General features: G+C 33.8%; 1 pseudogene; it reads left to right on the top strand.

The window, feature by feature from the left end:
* Positions 1–13,360, top strand: part of LOC139848428 (eukaryotic peptide chain release factor subunit 1-3-like) — an 87,736-nt pseudogene extending 74,376 nt beyond the window's left edge.
* The last annotated feature ends 10,141 nt before the right edge of the window (positions 13,361–23,501 follow it).

Here is a 23,501-nt window from a genome sequence, read left to right as displayed (position 1 = left end):
CTTTTCCAGTAGGTTCATCCAAGGAACTTAAGGTAGTAATGATGTTCATAACATCATTCGATTCATACATATAAAGCTATCTTATTCGAAGGTTTAAACTTGTAATCACTAGAACATAGTTTAGTTAATTCTAAACTTGTTCGCAAACAAAAGTTAATCCTTCTAACTTGACTTTTAAAATCAACTAAACACATGTTCTATATCTATATGATATGCTAACTTAATGATTTAAAACCTGGAAACACGAAAAACACCGTAAAACCGGATTTACGCCATCGTAGTAACACCGCGGGCTGTTTTGGGTTAGTTAATTAAAAACTATGATAAACTTTGATTTAAAAGTTGTTATTCTGAGAAAATGATTTTTATTATGAACATGAAACTATATCCAAAAATTATGGTTAAACTCAAAGTGGAAGTATGTTTTCTAAAATGGTCATCTAGACGTCGTTCTTTCGACTGAAATGACTACCTTTACAAAAACGACTTGTAACTTATTTTTTCGACTATAAACCTATACTTTTTCTGTTTAGATTCATAAAATAGAGTTCAATATGAAACCATAGCAATTTGATTCACTCAAAACGGATTTAAAATGAAGAAGTTATGGGTAAAACAAGATTGGATAATTTTTCTCATTTTAGCTACGTGAAAATTGGTAACAAATCTATTCCAACCATAACTTAATCAACTTGTATTGTATATTATGTAATCTTGAGATACCATAGACACGTATACAATGTTTCGACCTATCATGTCGACACATCTATATATATTTCGGAACAACCATAGACACTCTATATGTGAATGTTGGAGTTAGCTATACAGGGTTGAGGTTGATTCCAAAATATATATAGTTTGAGTTGTGATCAATACTGAGATACGTATACACTGGGTCGTGGATTGATTCAAGATAATATTTATCGATTTATTTCTGTACATCTAACTGTGGACAACTAGTTGTAGGTTACTAACGAGGACAGCTGACTTAATAAACTTAAAACATCAAAATATATTAAAAGTGTTGTAAATATATTTTGAACATACTTTGATATATATGTATATATTGTTATAGGTTCGTGAATCAACCAGTGGCCAAGTCTTACTTCCCGACGAAGTAAAAATCTGTGAAAGTGAGTTATAGTCCCACTTTTAAAATCTAATATTTTTGGGATGAGAATACATGCAGGTTTTATAAATGATTTACAAAATAGACACAAGTACGTGAAACTACATTCTATGGTTGAATTATCGAAATCGAATATGCCCCTTTTTATTAAGTCTGGTAATCTAAGAATTAGGGAACAGACACCCTAATTGACGCGAATCCTAAAGATAGATCTATCGGGCCCAACAAGCCCCATCCAAAGTACCGGATGCTTTAGTACTTCGAAATTTATATCATATCCGAAGGGTGTCCCGGAATGATGGGGATATTCTTATATATGCATTTTGTTAATGTCGCTTACCAGGTGTTCACCATATGAATGATTTTTATCTCTATGTATGGGATGTGTATTGAAATATGAAATCTTGTGGTCTATTATTATGATTTGATATATATAGGTTAAACCTATAACTCACCAACATTTTTGTTGACGATTTAAGCATGGTTATTCTCAGGTGATTATTAAGAGCTTCCGCTGTCGCATACTTAAATAAAGACGAGATTTGGAGTCCATGCTTGTATGATATTGTGTAAAAACTGCATTCAAGAAACTTATTTTGTTGTAACATATTTGTATTGTAAACTATTATGTAATGGTCGTGTGTAAACAGGATAATTTAGATTATCATTATTTGATAATCTACGTAAAGCTTTTTAAACCTTTATTGATGAAATAAAGGTTATGGTTTGTTTTAAAATGAATGCAGTCTTTGAAAAATGTCTCATATAGAGGTCAAAACCTCGCAACCAAATCAATTAATATGGAACGTTTTTAATCAATAAGAACGGGACATTTCAGTTGGTATCCGAGCGTTGGTCTTAGAGAACCAGAATTTTGCATTAGTGTGTCTTATCGAGTTTGTTAGGATGCATTAGTGAGTCTGGACTTCGACCGTGTTTAGTTGAAAAATGATTGCTTAACAAATTTTGTTGGAAACTATATATTTTTAACATGTGAATATTATGTGATATATTAATCTCTTAACGCGTTTGATATTATGTGATAGATGTCTACCTCTAGAACAAGTCCCATTGACTCACCTAATAATAATGAAGAGTCAAATGTAAATTGGAATGATTCGTGGACTGATTCACAAGTTCTCGAAGAGGAACCGGAAGAAGAGTCGGAACCGGAAGAAGAATCGGAACCGGAAGAAGAATCGGAACCGGATGAAGAAATAGAACCGGTGGGGGAAATAATAAAACGGTTAAGTAAAAGAAAATCCTCAACCAACCGACCAAGGTTAATTATGGTCAATGGTGTTTCCGCCAAGGAAGCAAAATATTGGGAGGATTACCAATTCTCCGATGAATCGGATTCCGACGAGAATTCCGATGATGTTATAGAAATTACCCCAACTGAATTTAAAAAGGCAAAAGAAAATAATAAGGGAAAGGGCATAAAAATAGAGAAATCTAATTCCGACCCCGATGAACTTTATATGTATCGTCAACCCCCGAAGTCCTTAAGTTGTAACAATGACCCGGGAACCTCTAAACCACCAGGTTTTTCTAAACCAATGTGGAAAATTATGGCTCGTATTAGGGGAACATCATATATCCCTAGAAACCTGGCAAAACGAACCAAAACCGAAGAAGAAGAAACGAGCGAGTCGGAATAAGATAGTTGTATTCGTGTGGTGTAATATATGTAATATAGTGTGCTTATGCTTTATGATATATGTAAAAATTGCTTGTATTAATAAGTATTTTTTTATGAATCTAACTCTTGTCTATTTTACAGTATAAAAACACAAAATGGATAGACAACCCAATATTTTAAGAGACCTACCCGGAGACATGATTGATGAAATCTTGTCTAGAGTCGGTCAGAATTCCTCGGCACAACTATTTAAGGCGAGATCAGTTTGTAAGACATTCGAAGAACGTTCCAAGAATGTCTTGGTTTATAAGAGACTTTCGTTTGAAAGATGGGGAATATCACATTGGGAAACCCATAAGTTACGATGTGTTTACTTTGACACATATATTGCGGGGAACCCAAATGCTATTTTACGCAACGGGTTAAGAAATTATTTTGACTCAATATATCCGAATATTGGACTTCGTGATTTAGAAAAAGCGGCTAACATGCAACATAAAGAAGCATGTTATGCTTACAGATTAGTAATGTTCGCTTCTTACCAAAGTGAGAACAAGAACATCGGGCTACAACTATTAAACAAAACGTTTCCACAAGTGACGGAGTCGGTAATTGGGGTAAGAAATGAGGTTTTTAGATTGTTACGGGACTGTTGGACATTACGTAACCCTCGTCCCTTTGACGACATTACAACACGCTGTCTTATCAACGGCCATAACGGTTATGTTCCACAAGACCAAGGATGGGAAGTAATCCTAGTAAAACCAGAATGCATGACTTGTTTCTGGACGTATGAATTACGTGTCTTTATTGCCTTTGCTGAACGACTTGTGTACTAGCTAGAATTATCTTCACAACTATCTTGTATCAAAGTTATTGTGTGCTATATTTCATGCTTTATGTAAAATAAGCGGTATTGTAAAATATTGTATAAAAGTTTGAACGCGAAATATTATTATAATCAGTTTTTCATATAGAATTGTAGTAGTTGAATTGTATATTAGCTACTAAGTATGAACTTAACGGGTAGGTACTACCCGAATTTAAACTTATAAAATGCTAATATGAAGAAAAAGCTTTTATAAATGAGTTCATATTATGCTACGAAATACTATTAACTACTCTTAATATTCTGTATGATTAACTTGTTCCATTTGACTATTTTGAAGGAAATGGCACCGACTACTCGACACACCGTGAATATGAATGAAGAGGAATTCCGTACTTTTCTAGCTTCAAACATAGCCGCAGTACAGGCTGCGCTACATACCAACAATAACCTTGGATCTATCAGTACAGGAAATCGTGTAGGATGCACCTACAAAGAATTCACTGCCTGCAAACCTTTGGAATTTGATGGAACCGAAGGACCGATTGGATTGAAACGATGGACCGAGAAGGTCGAATCGGTATTTGCCATAAGTAAGTGTACTGAAGAGGACAAAGTGAAGTACGCTACGCATACCTTCACAGGTTCTGCGTTTACATGGTGGAATACCTATCTAGAGCAAGTGGGACAAGACGATGCGTACGCACTACCGTGGTCAGCATTCAAGCACTTGATGAACGAGAAGTACCGTCCCAGAACCGAGGTCAATAAGCTCAAGACAGAACTTAGAGGGTTACGAACCCAAGGATTTGATATTACCATGTATGAAAGACGATTCACAGAATTGTGCCTATTGTGTCCGGGAGTATTCGAAGATGAGGAAGAGAAGATCGACGCGTTTGTGAAAGGATTACCGGAAAGAATCCAAGAAGATATAAGTTCACACGAGCCCGCCTCCATACAGCAGGCATGTAGAATGGCTCACAAACTAGTGAACCAGATTGAAGAAAGAATTAAAGAACAGACTGCTGAAGAGGCCAATGTGAAGCAAGTCAAAAGAAAGTGGGAGGAAAACGGTGATAAGAATCACCAATACAACAACAACAGCAATTACAACAATAATCGCAACAATTATCCCAACAATCGCAACATCAATCGCAACTACAACAAATGGCCCAACAACAACAACAACAACAACAACAATAACAGCAACTACAACAATCATCCCAACAACAATAATAACCGCAACAACAACAACAATCAGAAGCAGCTATGCCAAAGGTGTGAAAAGAATCACTCGGGGTTCTGCACCAAATTTTGCAACAAGTGTAAAAGAAATGGTCATAGCGCGGCGAAGTGTGAGGTCTACGGACCAGGGGTTAATAGAACGAAAGGAACAAATGGTGTCGGAACGAGTAATGGCGGAGCAAGTAGTGTCGGAGCAAGTTATGCCAATGTAGTTTGTTATAAATGTGGAAAACCAGGCCACATTATTAGAAATTGCCCGAACCAGGAGAACACGAATGGACAAGGCCGCGGAAGAGTTTTCAATATTAATGCGGCAGAGGCACAAGAAGACCCGGAGCTTGTTACGGGTACGTTTCTTATTGACAATAAATCTGCTTACGTTTTATTTGATTCGGGTGCGGATAGAAGCTATATGAGTAGAGATTTTTGTGCTAAATTAAGTTGTCCATTGACGCCTTTGGATAGTAAATTTTTACTCGAATTAGCAAATGGTAAATTAATTTCAGCAGATAATATATGTCGGAATCGAGAAATTAAACTGGTTAGCGAAACATTTAAGATTGACTTGATACCAGTAGAGTTAGGGAGTTTTGATGTGATAATCGGTATGGACTGGTTGAAAGAAGTGAAAGCAGAGATCGTTTGTTACAAAAATGCAATTCGCATTATACGAGAAAAAGGAAAACCCTTAATGGTGTACGGAGAAAAGGGCAACACGAAGCTACATCTTATTAGTAATTTGAAGGCACAAAAACTAATAAGAAAAGGTTGCTATGCTGTTCTAGCACACGTCGAGAAAGTACAAACTGAAGAAAAGAGCATCAATGATGTTCCCGTCGCAAAAGAATTTCCCGATGTATTTCCGAAAGAATTACCGGGACTACCCCCACATCGATCCGTTGAATTTCAAATAGATCTTGTAACAGGAGCTGCACCAATAGCTCGTGCTCCTTACAGACTCGCACCCAGCGAGATGAAAGAACTGCAAAGCCAATTACAAGAACTTTTAGAGCGTGGTTTCATTCGACCAAGCACATCACCGTGGAGAGCTCCTGTTTTGTTTGTCAAGAAGAAAGATGGTACATTCAGGTTGTGTATCGACTACCGAGAGTTGAACAAACTTACCATCAAGAACCGCTACCTACTACCGAGAATCGATGACTTATTTGATCAACTACAAGGCTCGTCTGTTTATTCAAAGATTGACTTACGTTTCGGGTATCATCAAATGCGGGTGAAAGAAGATGATATTCCAAAGACTGCTTTCAGAACACGTTACGGTCATTATGAGTTTATGGTCATGCCGTTTGGTTTAACTAATGCACCAGCTGTGTTCATGGACCTTATGAACCGAGTGTGTGGACCATACCTTGACAAGTTTATCATTGTTTTCATTGATGACATACTTATTTACTCAAAGAATGACCAAGAACACGGTGAACATTTGAGAAAGGTGTTAGAAGTATTGAGGAAGGAAGAATTGTACGCTAAGTTTTCAAAGTGTGTATTTTGGTTGGAAGAAGTTCAATTCCTCGGTCACATAGTGAACAAAGAAGGTATTAAGGTGGATCCGGCAAAGATAGAAACTGTTGAAAAGTGGGAAACCCCGAAAACTCCGAAACACATACGCCAGTTTTTAGGACTAGCTGGTTACTACAGAAGGTTCATCCAAGACTTTTCCAGAATAGCAAAACCCTTGACTGCATTAACGCATAAAGGGAAGAAATTTGAATGGAATGATGAACAAGAGAAAGCGTTTCAGTTATTGAAGAAAAAGCTAACTACGGCACCTATATTGTCATTGCCTGAAGGGAATGATGATTTTGTGATTTATTGTGACGCATCAAAGCAAGGTCTCGGTTGTGTATTAATGCAACGAACGGAGGTGATTGCTTATGCGTCTAGACAATTGAAGATTCACGAACAAAATTATATGACGCATGATTTGGAATTAGGCGCGGTTGTTTTTGCATTAAAGACTTGGAGGCACTACTTATATGGGGTCAAAAGTATTATATATACCGACCACAAAAGTCTTCAACACATATTTAATCAGAAACAACTGAATATGAGGCAGCGTAGGTGGATTGAATTATTGAATGATTACGACTTTGAGATTCGTTACCACCCAGGGAAGGCAAATGTGGTAGCCGATGCCTTGAGCAGGAAGGACAGAGAACCCATTCGAGTAAAATCTATGAATATAATGATTCATAATAACCTTACTACTCAAATAAAGGAGGCGCAACAAGGAGTTTTAAAAGAGGGAAATTTAAAGGATGAAATACCCAAAGGATCGGAGAAGCATCTTAATATTCGGGAAGACAGAACCCGGTATAGGGCTGAAAGGATTTGGGTACCAAAATTTGGAGATATGAGAGAAATGGAACTTAGAGAAGCTCATAAAACCAGATACTCAATACATCCTGGAACGGGAAAGATGTACAAGGATCTCAAGAAACATTTTTGGTGGCCGGGTATGAAAGCCGATGTTGCTAAATACGTAGGAGAATGTTTGACGTGTTCTAAGGTCAAAGCTGAGCATCAGAAACCATCAGGTCTACTTCAACAACCCGAAATCCCAGAATGGAAATGGGAAAACATTACCATGGATTTCATCACTAAATTGCCAAGGACTGCAAGTGGTTTTGATACTATTTGGGTAATAGTTGATCGTCTCACCAAATCAGCACACTTCCTACCAATAAGAGAAGATGACAAGATGGAGAAGTTAGCACGACTGTATTTGAAGGAAGTCGTCTCCAGACATGGAATACCAATCTCTATTATCTCTAATAGGGATGGCAGATTTATTTCAAGATTCTGGCAGACATTACATCAAGCATTAGGAACTCGTCTAGACATGAGTACTGCCTATCATCCACAAACTGATGGGCAGAGCGAAAGGATGATACAAACGCTTGAAGACATGCTACGAGCATGTGTTATTGATTTCGGAAACAGTTGGGATCGACATCTACCGTTAGCAGAATTTTCCTACAACAACAGCTACCATTTAAGCATTGAGATGGCGCCGTTTAAAGCACTTTATGGTAGAAAGTGCAGGTCTCCGATTTGTTGGAGTGAAGTGGGGGATAGACAGATTACGGGTCCGGAGATTATACAAGAAACTACCGAGAAGATCATCCAAATTCAACAACGGTTGAAAACCGCCCAAAGTCGACAAAAGAGCTACGCTGACATTAAAAGAAAAGATATAGAATTTGAAATTGGATAGATGGTCATGCTTAAAGTTGCACCTTGGAAAGGCGTTGTTCGATTTGGTAAACGAGGGAAATTAAATCCAAGGTATATTGGACCATTCAAGATTATTGATCGTGTCGGACCAGTAGCTTACCGACTTGAGTTACCTCAACAACTCGCGGCTGTACATAACACTTTCCACGTCTCGAATTTGAAGAAATGTTTTGCTAAAGAAGATCTCACTATTCCGTTAGATGAAATCCAAATCAACGAAAAACTCCAATTCATCGAAGAACCCGTCGAAATAATGGATCGTGAGGTTAAAAGACTTAAGCAAAACAAGATACCAATTGTTAAGGTTCAATGGAATGCTCGTAGAGGACCCGAGTTCACCTGGGAGCGTGAAGATCAGATGAAGAAGAAATACCCGCATCTATTTCCAGAAGATTCGTCAACACCTTCAACAGCTTAAAATTTCGGGACGAAATTTATTTAACGGGTAGGTACTGTAGTGACCCGAACTTTTCCATGTTTATATATATTAATTGAGATTGATATTTACATGATTAAATGTTTCCAACATGTTAAGCAATCAAACTTGTTAAGACTTGATTAATTGAAATAGGTTTCATATAGACAATTGACCACCCAAGTTGACCGGTGATTCACGAACGTTAAAACTTGTAAAAACTATATGATGACATATATATGGTTATATATATAGTTAACATGATATTATGATATGTAAACATATCATTAAGTATATTAACAATGAACTACATATGTAAAAACAAGACTACTAACTTAATGATTTTGAAACGAGACATATATGTAACGATTATCGTTGTAACGACATTTAATGTATATATATCATATTAAGAGATATTCGTACATCATAATATCATGATAATATAATAATTTAAAATCTCTTTTGATATTATAAACATTGGGTTAACAACATTTAACAAGATCGTTAACCTAAAGGTTTCAAAACAACATTTACATGTAACGACTAACGATGACTTAACGACTCAGTTAAAATGTATATACATGTAGTGTTTTAATATGTATTCATACACTTTTGAAAGACTTCAAGACACTTATCAAAATACTTCTACTTAACAAAAATGCTTACAATTACATCCTCGTTCAGTTTCATCAACAATTCTACTCGTATGCACCCGTATTCGTACTCGTACAATACACAGCTTTTAGATGTATGTACTATTGGTATATACACTCCAATGATCAGCTCTTAGCAGCCCATGTGAGTCACCTAACACATGTGGGAACCATCATTTGGCAACTAGCATGAAATATCTCATAAAATTACAAAAATATGAGTAATCATTCATGACTTATTTACATGAAAACAAAATTACATATCCTTTATATCTAATCCATACACCAATGACCAAAAACACCTAAAAACACTTTCATTCTTCAATTTTCTTCATCTAATTGATCTCTCTCAAGTTCTATCTTCAAGTTCTAAGTGTTCTTCATAAATTCCAAAAGTTCTAGTTTCATAAAATCAAGAATACTTTCAAGATTGCTAGCTCACTTCCAATCTTGTAAGGTGATCATCCAACCTCAAGAAATCTTTGTTTCTTACAGTAGGTTATCATTCTAATACAAGGTAATAATCATATTCAAACTTTGGTTCAATTTCTATAACTATAACAATCTTATTTCAAGTGATGATCTTACTTGAACTTGTTTTCGTGTCATGATTTTGCTTCAAGAACTTTGAGCCATCCAAGGATCCATTGAAGCTAGATCCATTTTTCTCTTTTCCAGTAGGTTCATCCAAGGAACTTAAGGTAGTAATGATGTTCATAACATCATTCGATTCATACATATAAAGCTATCTTATTCGAAGGTTTAAACTTGTAATCACTAGAACATAGTTTAGTTAATTCTAAACTTGTTCGCAAACAAAAGTTAATCCTTCTAACTTGACTTTTAAAATCAACTAAACACATGTTCTATATCTATATGATATGCTAACTTAATGATTTAAAACCTGAAAACACGAAAAATACCGTAAAACCGGATTTACGCCGTCGTAGTAACACCGCGGGCTGTTTTGGGTTAGTTAATTAAAAACTATGATAAACTTTGATTTAAAAGTTGTTATTCTGAGAAAATGATTTTTATTATGAACATGAAACTATATCCAAAAATTATGGTTAAACTCAAAGTGGAAGTATGTTTTCTAAAATGGTCATCTAGACGTCGTTCTTTCGACTGAAATGACTACATTTACAAAAACGACTTGTAACTTATTTTTTCGACTATAAACCTATACTTTTTCTGTTTAGATTCATAAAATAGAGTTCAATATGAAACCATAGCAATTTGATTCACTCAAAACGGATTTAAAATGAAGAAGTTATGGGTAAAACAAGATTGGATAATTTTTCTCATTTTAGCTACGTGAAAATTGGTAACAAATCTATTCCAACCATAACTTAATCAAATTGTATTGTATATTATGTAATCTTGAGATACCATAGACACGTATACAATGTTTCGACCTATCATGTCGACACATCTATATATATTTCGGAACAACCATAGACACTCTATATGTGAATGTTGGAGTTAGCTATACAGGGTTGAGGTTGATTCCAAAATATATATAGTTTGAGTTGTGATCAATACTGAGATACGTATACACTGGGTCGTGGATTGATTCAAGATAATATTTATCGATTTATTTCTGTACATCTAACTGTGGACAACTAGTTGTAGGTTACTAACGAGGACAGCTGACTTAATAAACTTAAAACATCAAAATATATTAAAAGTGTTGTAAATATATTTTGAACATACTTTGATATATATGTATATATTGTTATAGGTTCGTGAATCAACCAGTGGCCAAGTCTTACTTCCCGACGAAGTAAAAATCTGTGAAAGTGAGTTATAGTCCCACTTTTAAAATCTAATATTTTTGGGATGAGAATACATGCAGGTTTTATAAATGATTTACAAAATAGACACAAGTACGTGAAACTACATTCTATGGTTGAATTATCGAAATCGAATATGCCCCTTTTTATTAAGTCTGGTAATCTAAGAATTAGGGAACAGACACCCTAATTGACGCGAATCCTAAAGATATATCTATCGGGCCCAACAAGCCCCATCCAAAGTACCGGATGCTTTAGTACTTCGAAATTTATATCATATCCGAAGGGTGTCCCGGAATGATGGGGATATTCTTATATATGCATTTTGTTAATGTCGGTTACCAGGTGTTCACCATATGAATGATTTTTATCTCTATGTATGGGATGTGTATTGAAATATGAAATCTTGTGGTCTATTATTATGATTTGATATATATAGGTTAAACCTATAACTCACCAACATTTTTGTTGACGTTTTAAGCATGGTTATTCTCAGGTGATTATTAAGAGCTTCCGCTGTCGCATACTTAAATAAGGACGAGATTTGGAGTCCATGCTTGTATGATATTGTGTAAAAACTGCATTCAAGAAACTTATTTTGTTGTAACATATTTGTATTGTAAACCATTATGTAATGGTCGTGTGTAAACAGGATATTTTAGATTATCATTATTTGATAATCTACGTAAAGCTTTTTAAACCTTTATTGATGAAATAAAGGTTATGGTTTGTTTTAAAATGAATGCAGTCTTTGAAAAACGTCTCATATAGAGGTCAAAACCTCGCAACGAAATCAATTAATATGGAACATTTTTAATCAATAAGAACGGGACATTTCACTTTGTACCATAATTGGGGTTTGAATAAAAGAACGACACTTGTGGAAATTAGACTATGGGCTATTAATGGGCTTTATATTTGTTTAATTGAATGATAGTTCGTTAATTTAATATAAAGATTTACAATTGGACGTATCTATAAATAACCATATCCACTCGATCGGACACGATGGGCGGGATATTTATAAGTACTAATAATCGTTAATTTAACCGGACACGGGAATGGATTAATAGTCAATGGACTTATTAAAACAGGGGTGAATTATATACAAGGAAAATTGGTGTAATTATAGTTTAAGTCCCCAATTAGTTGGAATATTTGATTTCGGATATAAGGATAATTTGACGAGGACACTCGCACTTTATATTTATGACTGATGGACTGTTATGGACAAAAACCAGATGGACATATTGAATAATCCAGGACAAAGGACAATTAACCCATGGTAATAAACTAAAATCAACACGTCAAACATCATGATTACAGAAGTTTAAATAAGCATAATTCCTTTATTTCATATTTCATCGCACTTTTATTTACTGTCATTTTATTTAATTGCACTTTTAATTATCGTACTTTTTAATTATCGCAATTTTATTTATTGTCATTTTATTTATCGCACTTTAATTATTGTTATTTACTTTACGCTTTAAATTAAGTTATATTTATTTTTAATATTTTACATTAGATTTTAACTGCGACTAAAGTTTTAAAATCGACAAACCGGTCATTAAACGGTAAAAACCCCCTTTTATAATAATAATACTACTTATATTTATATATATATTTATATACAAATTTAGTTTTAAAAATATAGCGTTAAACTTGGCTAGCTCCCTGTGGAACGAACCGGACTTACTAAAAACTACACTACTGTACGATTAGGTACAATGCCTATAAGTGTTGTAGCAAGGTTTAGGTATATCCACTGTATAAATAAATAAATAAATAACTTGTGTAAAAATGTATCGTATTTAATAGTATTTCGCAATAAAAATATAACTATTTCGTATACACCTCTACGCACATCATCAGGCTATTAACCTTCCTTCCAAAATTCTGGCTAATGTGAGGTTTACTCAAGAGTTACGTTTGATTGGGAAGTATCTTGAACATGTTAATCGGGACACTGGGAAATATGTATTCGGTGTTGAAGACACATTGAAAGCTTTAGAGATGGGTGCGGTTGAAATTCTAATCGTGTGGGAAAATCTGGATATCAATCATTTTGTGCTAAAAAATAGCTCCACTGGTGAAATTATCATAAAGCACTTGAACAAGGACCAGGAAGCTGATCAGAGTAACTTTAGAGATGGGGCCACGAATGCTGAGCTGGAAGTTGAGGAAAAGTTGTGTTTGCTCGAGTGGATTGTTAACGAGTATAAAAAGTTTGGGTGCACACTTGAGTTTGTTACAAACAAATCTCAAGAGGGTTCACAGTTTTGTAGGGGTTTGGTGGAATTGGTGGCATACTTCGATACCAGCTTGATATTCGGTCGTTTGATGAGCTTTCTGATGAGGATGAAATTTTTGATGAACTTTTGGACTAGCAATCAATCACTTATGACCAGCTGGCGGTGCAGGGGGATGGGGTCCAGCGCTAGCGCCAAGGCACTCTACAAGAATCGTATCCAGCTTCAAGGAGTTCTAAATTTTAAGGTTAGTGGCAACAGATTTCTTCATAGTGTTGTTATTATAATTTAATTTGTGTTAATTTGATTTCTTTCGTGTTTTATAATGTTGTGGTATATGTATATCAGGTGGAATAAACAAGGATGATAAATCATGCCTTATCTCCCCCAACTATAAGCGGTTGAGCGAGCATTTTGTGACATATCTTTGAACCGTTTCAGTAAACACTTGATTGTGGATTTGTGTTTTGAGCTTTGGCTTGTCAAGCTAGAAGTGGTTGAGCGTTTTGTCATTTTGTGATATGTTGGTCTTACTTTTGATCGCTTGGAAAATTTGCCTTTGTGGTTTATTAGTTTTTTTATTCAAGTACCTGAATCTTGTTGAAGAAAGTGTCCAAAACATTTGTTTCTGTTTGTTTGATGGTTTATACTTAAAGATTTATATTATTTTTGTCTTTAGTATTCAATCCTTTCAAGTGAAGTATAAAGTGTTATGGGTCCTTGTTTAATCTAGTTTTTTAGTGGTTGACGTTGCTAAACCATTGGGTTTGACTTTTCGTTGCTAACATATACGTATCATTCTTAAACACCAAAAAGATTTACACTTTGCTATAAACTGTGATATACTTGTATTGAACAGCAGAGTTGAAGTCTAATAAGGTTTTAGGTTATGTCTGTATAATAATACATTACTCCTATATACAATCCTTAAACTTACTTCTACCCCCTGTGACTCTACTGTTTCCTTTGTCCTTCGTTGTCCTTTTACCTTTTTTATTTCCTTAAAATTTATTAGCAGCCAATGGTATGGGTCTATTTGTCTAACAGCAACGTGAAATCTCAAAAAATGCCCCTCACCCTTATAATCTTAACCTACTCTTCACTCTTTCCTCTGTAACAACGTACCCAAGATTTATTTAATTTAATTTAACATCTAAATTCTACACGTATAGGAATAGTACTACTTAACAACTAAATTCTCTACATTACGAATATTTTTGAAAATTTGTAGAAAGAATATTTATCGTGAAAGGATGTTAATATTTAAATGCTTTTAGATGACCTATTTATATAAATGATTTCACAAATAAGTTTTTTTTATTAATGATAGCCTTAACATCTATTAATGTGTTGTATAATTTAATAACCGCCTTTTAAAAATAATAAGTAACTGGTGTGTATAATACATTAATTAAAGTGTATTAACAACATCTCAAACGTTAGCAAAATTTATATAAAAAAATATTGGACTATTACTCTGATTAAAGTGGATATGAGGAAACTTTATTTATAAAGAACGTCTTGTAGATTACGTGATTATTTACATTTTAAAAAGATGAAACTAAAAAACATAATTGTTTTGTGACACCAACGATTTGAAATGCTGGCTTCGCCAAGTTCAACTTAAAGACGAAGTCTTTTTATATGAGCTGGAATGGGTCTCAGAGAGAAACTGAGAGTGAAGTGACACGATAAGTTTTTTTTTTTTTTTTTTTTTTTTTTAATTTTGTAATCGGCGCAAATATATTTTTATTATATATATAGAAAGCGAATTTAAAGACGTGAATTTTAAAATTAATATTAACCAATTAGATTAGATTTAAGCTTATGGCAAATTTCATTAAAAGGTAATCTTTTTAACTCAATTTTCTATTTTGGATAATCTATTTTATTTTGACGTTTTAAAAATTATTTTACTAAATGTTAATTAAAAAAAAAGAGTATCATTACTTTTTTAAGTAGAACAGTATCAAAAAATTAACGATACTCCCACTCTTTTATCTTCGTATTGTTTTGGAATTGGGCCGGTTTAGAAAATTGTTTCATCTTTAAATTGTTTTGGAATTGGGCCGAATTGGTTCATACAGATCTCACAAATCACGATAGTCGAAACCACCAGAACAGTATAAAAATTCGTAATACCTGTATTCCCTCCTTCTCAACATCTCTAATTTTATTGCTTTTCCGCTCAGTAATCAAATCGTATAATCCCCACGCTTGAATTTCAACCTTTAGCCGGTACGTTTATCTAAACCTCAACTCTAACGTGGTTCTGTTTATCATCATAATTAAGTTTGTTATTGCTGTAGTTATAGTTTTATTGTTTTAATATTTTCTTCGATTTTATTTTAATTGATTAATATTGTCTATATATGTATATGTATATGTATATGTATATGTATATGTATATGTATATGTATATGTATATGTATATGTATATGTATATGTATATGTATACATTCATGATAAAGAATGTATGCTTTCTGTATTTGTAATATAATGAAGTTAGGGTTTGGAATTGCGAGCATAAACAGCTTTACAATGCTCAATTTTTGGGACTTGATACAATCTATCTGATTCTAGGGTTTTTAATTCCTTTCTATGGATCAGCTACTAGATTTTAGTATTATTGTTTCAATATTTTCTTCGATTTAATTTTAATTGATTAATATAGTCTATATATGTATGTTATGGTTGTTCACTTGTTAATACTATAAGTGTATCCATCCATACCAATGGGACAAACATTATTTGTTTTATCACAGTCAAATCATGATCCAATAAAGATACAAACTTTCTTGTATCATTCAAAACATTAATACATATATATATATAGAAACACTGGTTTTCAAGACAATGAAAAGTTTAAAACTTTTGAAGAAGATAAAACAATAATTAGGTTGGGAATATTTTTAGTAATAGGTGGCCTAATATAACACTGTATTGATTGATTAAAGAAGAAGTTTTTGATCATAGAAAAACTGGTTTTCAAGACAACATGAAAAGTTTAAAACTTTTCAAGAAGATAAAACAATAATTGGGTTGGGAATATTTTTAGTAATAGGTGGCCTAATATAACACTGTATTGAAGTGACTGTATGTTTAAACGAGTACACCCCATGACTTTGAACAGTTATCAATATAACTAGAGTTTATGCTTAATAAGTTTCCATAGTCATTATTATTGTAAAAAAAAAAAGTGCATTGTAGCTTCTGATTTACACAGGTATAACTTGATTTTACTTAGACTTAAATGTTTAGTTAAAATTGTATTTTAGATATAAACATATCGGATTTTGGTTGAGTTTTGATTACTGAATGGTTATAGTTGGTTGTGTCTTGTTGTCTGTTAAGATCATGATCATAACTGTGGTAGAAAATTGCTTTTTTATAGTTGTGGATTTTAGAATGAGTACACTATTTAACTACTACTGTAACTTTTATTACACTGTATTGATTGATTTTAACAGGTTTGAGTTGGGTCATATTATTCATTAGAGTAGTAATGGAAAAAGAAGGTAATGGGCCGGTTGCCATACCAGTTGAAGATGGTGAACATGTTTCCATATCAGTTGAAGATGGTGCACATGTTTCCATATATACCAGTTGAAGATGGTGCACATGTTTCCATATCAGTTGATAATTACATGTTTCCCATCCCACAATGCGAGTTGCACATAACCATACCTCAAGAGACGAATTTAAATCATACTCATAAAGATAAGCCCGACCAATCGGGCAAGGTTGGCCAACAAGGAGGAGCTAATGATAAAGATATCTTTCCCGACGATGTAAGTATTATTATAAACAAGTCCTTGTGGGTTAAATGGGTCAATTTGAGATTAACGGGTTAGTTTATGGGGAGTGATTTGTACATCACCACCAAACATGCGTTATAATGTTATATTGTACAACACCGGCTGTAAAACATGTTTGGTGGTGTGTATGGCCAAAAATTAGTAGTAAATGGATCATCACCCTTAGTTTATACTTCAATTTGGTGCATGCATTACACAACCTCTATATTATTCATCCTATATATATACTTGATGGTTGATTTGATTTATATATTGTTTATGACAGGAGACATCGATATCCCGTTTAGTATTGTGCGTGCTAGTATTTGGATTATGTTATGTGATAGCAAAAGTATATATAATGGGACGGATGGTATTTCACACATGATGGGATCTCGTTTCTTTGTTTTTTTTTTTTTTTTTTTTTTTATAATTCTATTACATGCATGATTACAATGACAAATGTAATTGCTTTTCTTTAAATTTGTTAGAACAAATTTAACAAACGTCATAATATTAGTACCGTAATTTGTATACTGTCCATAAGTTATTGCTTTTTTAATCTGGAGTTGGTGCACGAAATAGTTATAAATAGAAGGCATATTTAAATTTACTACTTTGTATGATGATATACTTATTACGATTTTTATTTTTTGTTCACTTTTCAAAGTTTTTGTATCATTTTAATTTATATTTTGTTAGCATTTATAGTATGTGACAACTGTCTTGCACTTACTCAATTTTTAACGTGTTAAAGTCTTAATAGAATGATAATTGATGAATGGTTATCATATTTTTTTAATAAATGTAATATAACTTTTTCATATGCTCAAAAAAAAAATTAAAGCCCAAAAAGGATTACGATATCAAAAAGTGTTAAATCAGGTCATCACGTCATCATACGATATGCTCAATTCGAAGAAATTAGAATTCCATTCCATACAACTCAAATTGGATCACAACTTTCTTTATTTCTTTCAACGGTGAGAATGTCAATATACCAAAACAAGACTACCATCATACGACTTAATCTAAAATAATAGATACGATTTGCATTTTGGAAGAAATATTTGGAAACACATAATAGTAATAGACGATGATGGTTACACTACTAGTTTGATGAATACACCATAAATCTTACTACTAATATGATAATGATTGATATGATTATATGTTTTAATATGAAGACTAATCACTCGAAGCAGGCTTTTAATCATTAAGAGTCAAATGGGCCATAGGCCTTACAAACCTGTACCCAACAAAGTTTTCCTTCTACGAATTTAGCATTTCTCTCAAATAATATCGACCCCATTATATCCTAATCCTGGATAAATATGCTATCCCTTTTAAAAATATTGCCTCGTAACGATTTTTATTATTAGATTTGACATATATTTCATAAAATCGAGTTTTGCTTTGACTGTGTTTATTTAAACAATAAATGACTAGGAGTGATAATAAATAAGAGTAAAACGGAGAGCCGAAAAAAGAGAGAGAGAGAGAGAGAGAGTAAAACAGTGAATATAATGAAATTTAAAAGTGACTTTTTGTTATAAGTAGACAATTATTTTATACTGAGTAATACATATAAATAAATAGTAAGATAAAAAAAATTTCTCTAGGCATATGGTGTATAATACGAGAAGCCAAGTGATGATGTCTTTTTATATAATTTACTATGGTAATACAAATATTTATATTTAAAAAGTATGCTTAAAAAAAGTATATATTAAAGATAAGTGTTTGATATAAATATACTATAGAGTATAAGTTATAATGAGCACAACAAAATCTATTGTCACAAAACGATATTCATTCAAGATAGTGGATATATTTGGTTAAATTAGTGGAGTAGTAATAATCTAAAACAAGTCGAGCGTCAATGAAGGCGGTTAGGTTTTGTGGAGAACAGGAGAAGCTCGATTCATACGTCACCATTCTATTTTAACAAATGACCAAATACCGATAACGACGTCTAACCAAAGGCCAGCCAAAAAAACATACTCCGTAGGCCACTTACTATGCTTCCCCATTTTCACTGAACTTCCCTCCTCTACATCAGCGTCACATCATCACTAACACTTTAACATTTCTTTCGCATTCATTTCACTAAACTCTCACTATCTTACACTCCATTTCAAACTTTAACCAATTTAAAATTATTAAATAACATTTTATTAAATAAAATAAAAACATTACATTATTAAAAATAAAAACATTACATAATTAAAAATAAAAGACATTACATATTTAAATAAAAACATTACATAATTAAATTAAAAAAACCAAACTTATTATTATAAAAATGAAATTACTCGAGAGGTGTCAGGCCGTCGTCTTCGTTGTGTTGTTCGTCTTCGTTTTCTTCATCTTAGTCGGATAACATGATCGTCTTCATTTTTTGTCGATACTTTTGAAGAATTTTTTGGTTTTTCTTTGGCAAGCTAGGGTTGATGGTTGTGTTGAAAATCCGAAAGGCGCGATTCATTACTTTCATTAAAGACGACTCACGTTTTTGTTTTTGAGTGAAAGCAATTTCTTGTTGGGCGAGCATGATTTGAGAACGAACTTCTTCGGATGAACAAGATGAAGCATGTGACGCCCCGTACAAAATCAACGTGTACGGATCATCAACAACATAATCATTACACGGTTACAACTCTATATGTTGTTTAAAAACAAGTTTTGCATTCATAAAAAGATAACGTATTTACCAACGTCAAATGTTTTACAAAAGATAATGTGCTTCTACGAATAGAAAGGATTAACATAAGTACGTGACACAAAGGTCATTACAAAGCCATTGTTCAAATGTAACATAAGTTGTGAATGCAAAGTAAAAGTTTCATGATTGAGACATCTCTAAACAATGCAGCGGAAGTCTAACACAGCAAGTCTATAACAGCGAGTCTAATACAGCGTCTAAGCACCTGAGAAATAACATGCTTTAAAATGTCAACACGAATGCTGGTGAGCTATAGTTTTATTGTAATCAACAATGTAATGTAGACCACGAGATTTCGTATTCAAAACATTATGAAAAGTATATGCTTAATCGTGAGCACTTGGTAACTAACTTAACGTAAAATAATATATCACCCCCTAAAAGTACACTTGGCAGGTGCGTTAAAACAGACGAAGTATTGAACACCCTTTAAATGCTAGCGCGACTAGCCTGAGTGGGGATGTCAAACCCTATGGATCCATATCTAAGATTCGCGTTCACCGGTTCATAAACCAATGACTAAACGTTACCGAGTTAAGGGGAAAGTTTATGCCGTTATGTCACCCACACATATATAAAGTTAAAGTAATCGTGTCTAGTATGTTAAAACATAAAAAACGCATGCATTCTCAGTCCCAAAAATACTTGAAGTAAAAAAGGAGCTATAACTCACAGTGAATGTGCGGTAAAGTCGATACGAATAAGTAAGCAAGTTGTAAGTCGGTCCGAAAGGTCCTCAACCTAAGTCAAAGGTTACTAAGTCAGTAAATCGTTCCAAAAGGTTTAAAAGTAAATAAGTTAAGTCTTAAGTATCATCATCATCATCATACGTAAAAAGTAAAGTAAGTTTTCAACAAGAATAGAGATCGAAACAAAGGGCTGAATTTGTTCAGCTGCTACGACCTCTATACAAACTGAAATGATACGTGGTCAGTGGTCAAGGCTCCGTATGTGAGTCCTCTTACTGCTGTCCAATTTTCAGATCCTAACTCGATGTCGTTTGACCGTGGCGACGGTTCAAGCGCGAGTAGGTCAGAATTTTCAGCACGTCGTTACGAAGGCGTAGTGATTTTCGGAAGGCTATAAATCCTAAACCGTATATCGAATTTAGGCGAGTCTTAAACGAAAAATCATCTACTCGAACCGAACTATCTGGAAATCAACTTTTCCAGAAGCCCAGGAGTCTGTTCAGACCCTGAAAAACAAAAGACAAGTGCTCCGGTGGGTTTTTTGGTGTTTGATGCTCATCACGGTTCTCATCCTTGATGCGTATAAGCCTCAAGTGTACAACTCTTGATATTTTAGCATCACTTTAATCAAGGTTTAACCATCAACACACAAAGTCAAGACTAAGAAATAACATACAACTCATTTAAGAGTTTGAGCAAGATGATGAACCAAAGTTACATCAAATTCTTAGTTTCGACACAAGTACAAGTTTTATTAAGCTATAAACTTTGATTTAAACTAAATAAGCAAGACATTAAGTTATAGAACTTAGATCTTAGCTAAATATTAAAGACCTTAGACTAAAAAGTCTAGATCTTATGTTCTTGGTGAAACCCTAAATCATAGAACTTATACTTTCAACTTTTACACAACCATAAGTTATGAAACTTAGATTTTGTAAAGTAAAATGAACATAAGCTAATGAGCTTTTGTTTTAACAAGATAGATGACAATAAGTTACATAACTTAGATCAAACACAATAATGAAACCCTAAGCTAGGAAGCTTGGATTCCTACAACACTTATGAGATTTCAAGCTAGTAAGCTTGTATCTTTTGTTTAATGAAAACACAAGTCACAAATCTAAAGTACAACAAATTAAAGAAGATCATAAGTTAATAAACTTTGATCTTAACTAACTTTTTGTAGAAACCTCAAGTTAGTAAGCTTGGATTTCTAGTGTTCTTGAAGATCCTTAAAGTAAAAAGTTAGATCTACAAGTTACATGAAGATCATAAACATAGGTTTTGATCTTTAATCATAAATAAAGAGATCTTAAGTTATAAAACTTAGATGTAACAAGATAATGAAGATTCAAAGCTAAAAAGCTTGAATCCTTCATGTTCTTGAAGACTTTCAAATCAAAGTTTGAATCTACAAGATTTAACAAGATTCAAGTTATAAAACTTGAATCCTTAACAAGAATGATGATGAATCACGAATTAAAGGAAGAAAAAGAAAGAAAAGAAGCCAAGAACTTACAAGTTCTTCAAAGTTTTTAGAGAGAAAACTAGAGAGAATAACTTGAGAGGAAATGAGTGTGTGTTTGTGAAATGAAATGAGAGTTAAAAAAAATGAAATGGTGGTAATGGGCACTCTTGGCCGACGGTTTGGGGTGCAAAGGGGGGGACCATTTAGCCTCATGTGGTGGTGGCATGGTGTGGTCCATGGTGGTAGTACAAGGTAATGTTGGTATGTTGGGTGGTATGCAACAAAGTGAAAGTATTAGTACATAAGCATGCACCAACATTGTTTTATTACTTACATGGGTTACTCATTAATTAAATGGGCTAATTTATCCACTAATTAATCCACTAACTAGTCCATTACTTGAGAAGATTGGGCCATGGAAGTCCATTAAAGTAAAAGTCCATTAAGGCTAACTAGTGAGCATTAGTAAACACTAAGCGTAATTAATAAACCATCAAGCCAAGTAATTGTCATTAATAAATAACAATTATGTTTACGTAGTCATAGTATTCCAATTATGACAAAAGTTTAACGTGTACCAAGTACGTAGTTTGTTTTAAACGATAAGTGACACTAACGGTCATAAATGCATTCGAGGATCAAGTTAAGTAACTAAGTACTTAATAACATGTTGTAAGGCATTACGAAAGTAATTAACATAATTAATGATCCCAGAATATAATCCAAATCAGTACGCACAAATACGCAGTTTCGTGAAAGTAATAAATATAATTAAAAGTCAAAAAAGTCAGGTCGTTACATTACCCACCTGTTAAAGAAAATTTCATCCCGAAATTTAAGCTGAGGTAGACAGTAGAGTCATGAAGAGGTGAGGATACTTCTGCATCATTTGATCCTCTCGTTTCCAAGTAAACTCAGGTCCTCGTTTAGCATTCCAACGGACTCGGACAATTGGAATCTTGTTGTGCTTTAAAGTCTTAACCTCGCGGTCCATGACCTCAACAAGTTCTTCCACGAAGTGGATTTTGTCATCAATCGTAAGCTCTTCTAGTGGTATGACAAGTTCTGGTTCAGCAAAACACTTCTTCAGATTCGATACATGGAAGGTAGGATGAACGGAGCTCAATTGAGTCGGAAGATCCAAACGGTAAGCAACGGGTCCAACACGCTCCAAAATTTCAAAAGGGCCAATATATTGCGGATTTAACTTTCCACGCTTTTCGAAACGGATTACACCTTTCCAAGGTGCGACTTTTAACATTACGCGGTCTCCCACTTGAAATTCGAGATCTTTACGTTTAAGGTCGGCATAGCTCTTTTGACGATCACGGGCCGTTGATATCGGCTAAAAAGTCACGTTTTCACCCCGGTATTAAGGCCCAAAAACAAGAAAGATTCGAACTTTGTCAGCAAAATACCCACTTCATCGGTTAGAATTGAAGAACAAGTAATTATGAAGGCGGTGCAAAAAGAATCAAGAGAATCGGAGCTAAAACGAAGATTCTAGAGCGAAAACGGTGAAAGACAAGAAATCAAGTTACGATCCAGGAAATCAAGGCTGACCAGCAAGCCATACGGCCTGCCATACGGCCTGCCA

Source organism: Rutidosis leptorrhynchoides, chromosome 5 (genome assembly GCF_046630445.1).
Source record: "Rutidosis leptorrhynchoides isolate AG116_Rl617_1_P2 chromosome 5, CSIRO_AGI_Rlap_v1, whole genome shotgun sequence".
NCBI classification, from domain to species: Eukaryota; Viridiplantae; Streptophyta; class Magnoliopsida; order Asterales; family Asteraceae; genus Rutidosis; species Rutidosis leptorrhynchoides.
Note: the sequence above shows the minus strand (reverse complement) of the source record. Positions and strands in the feature narration are given on the sequence as shown.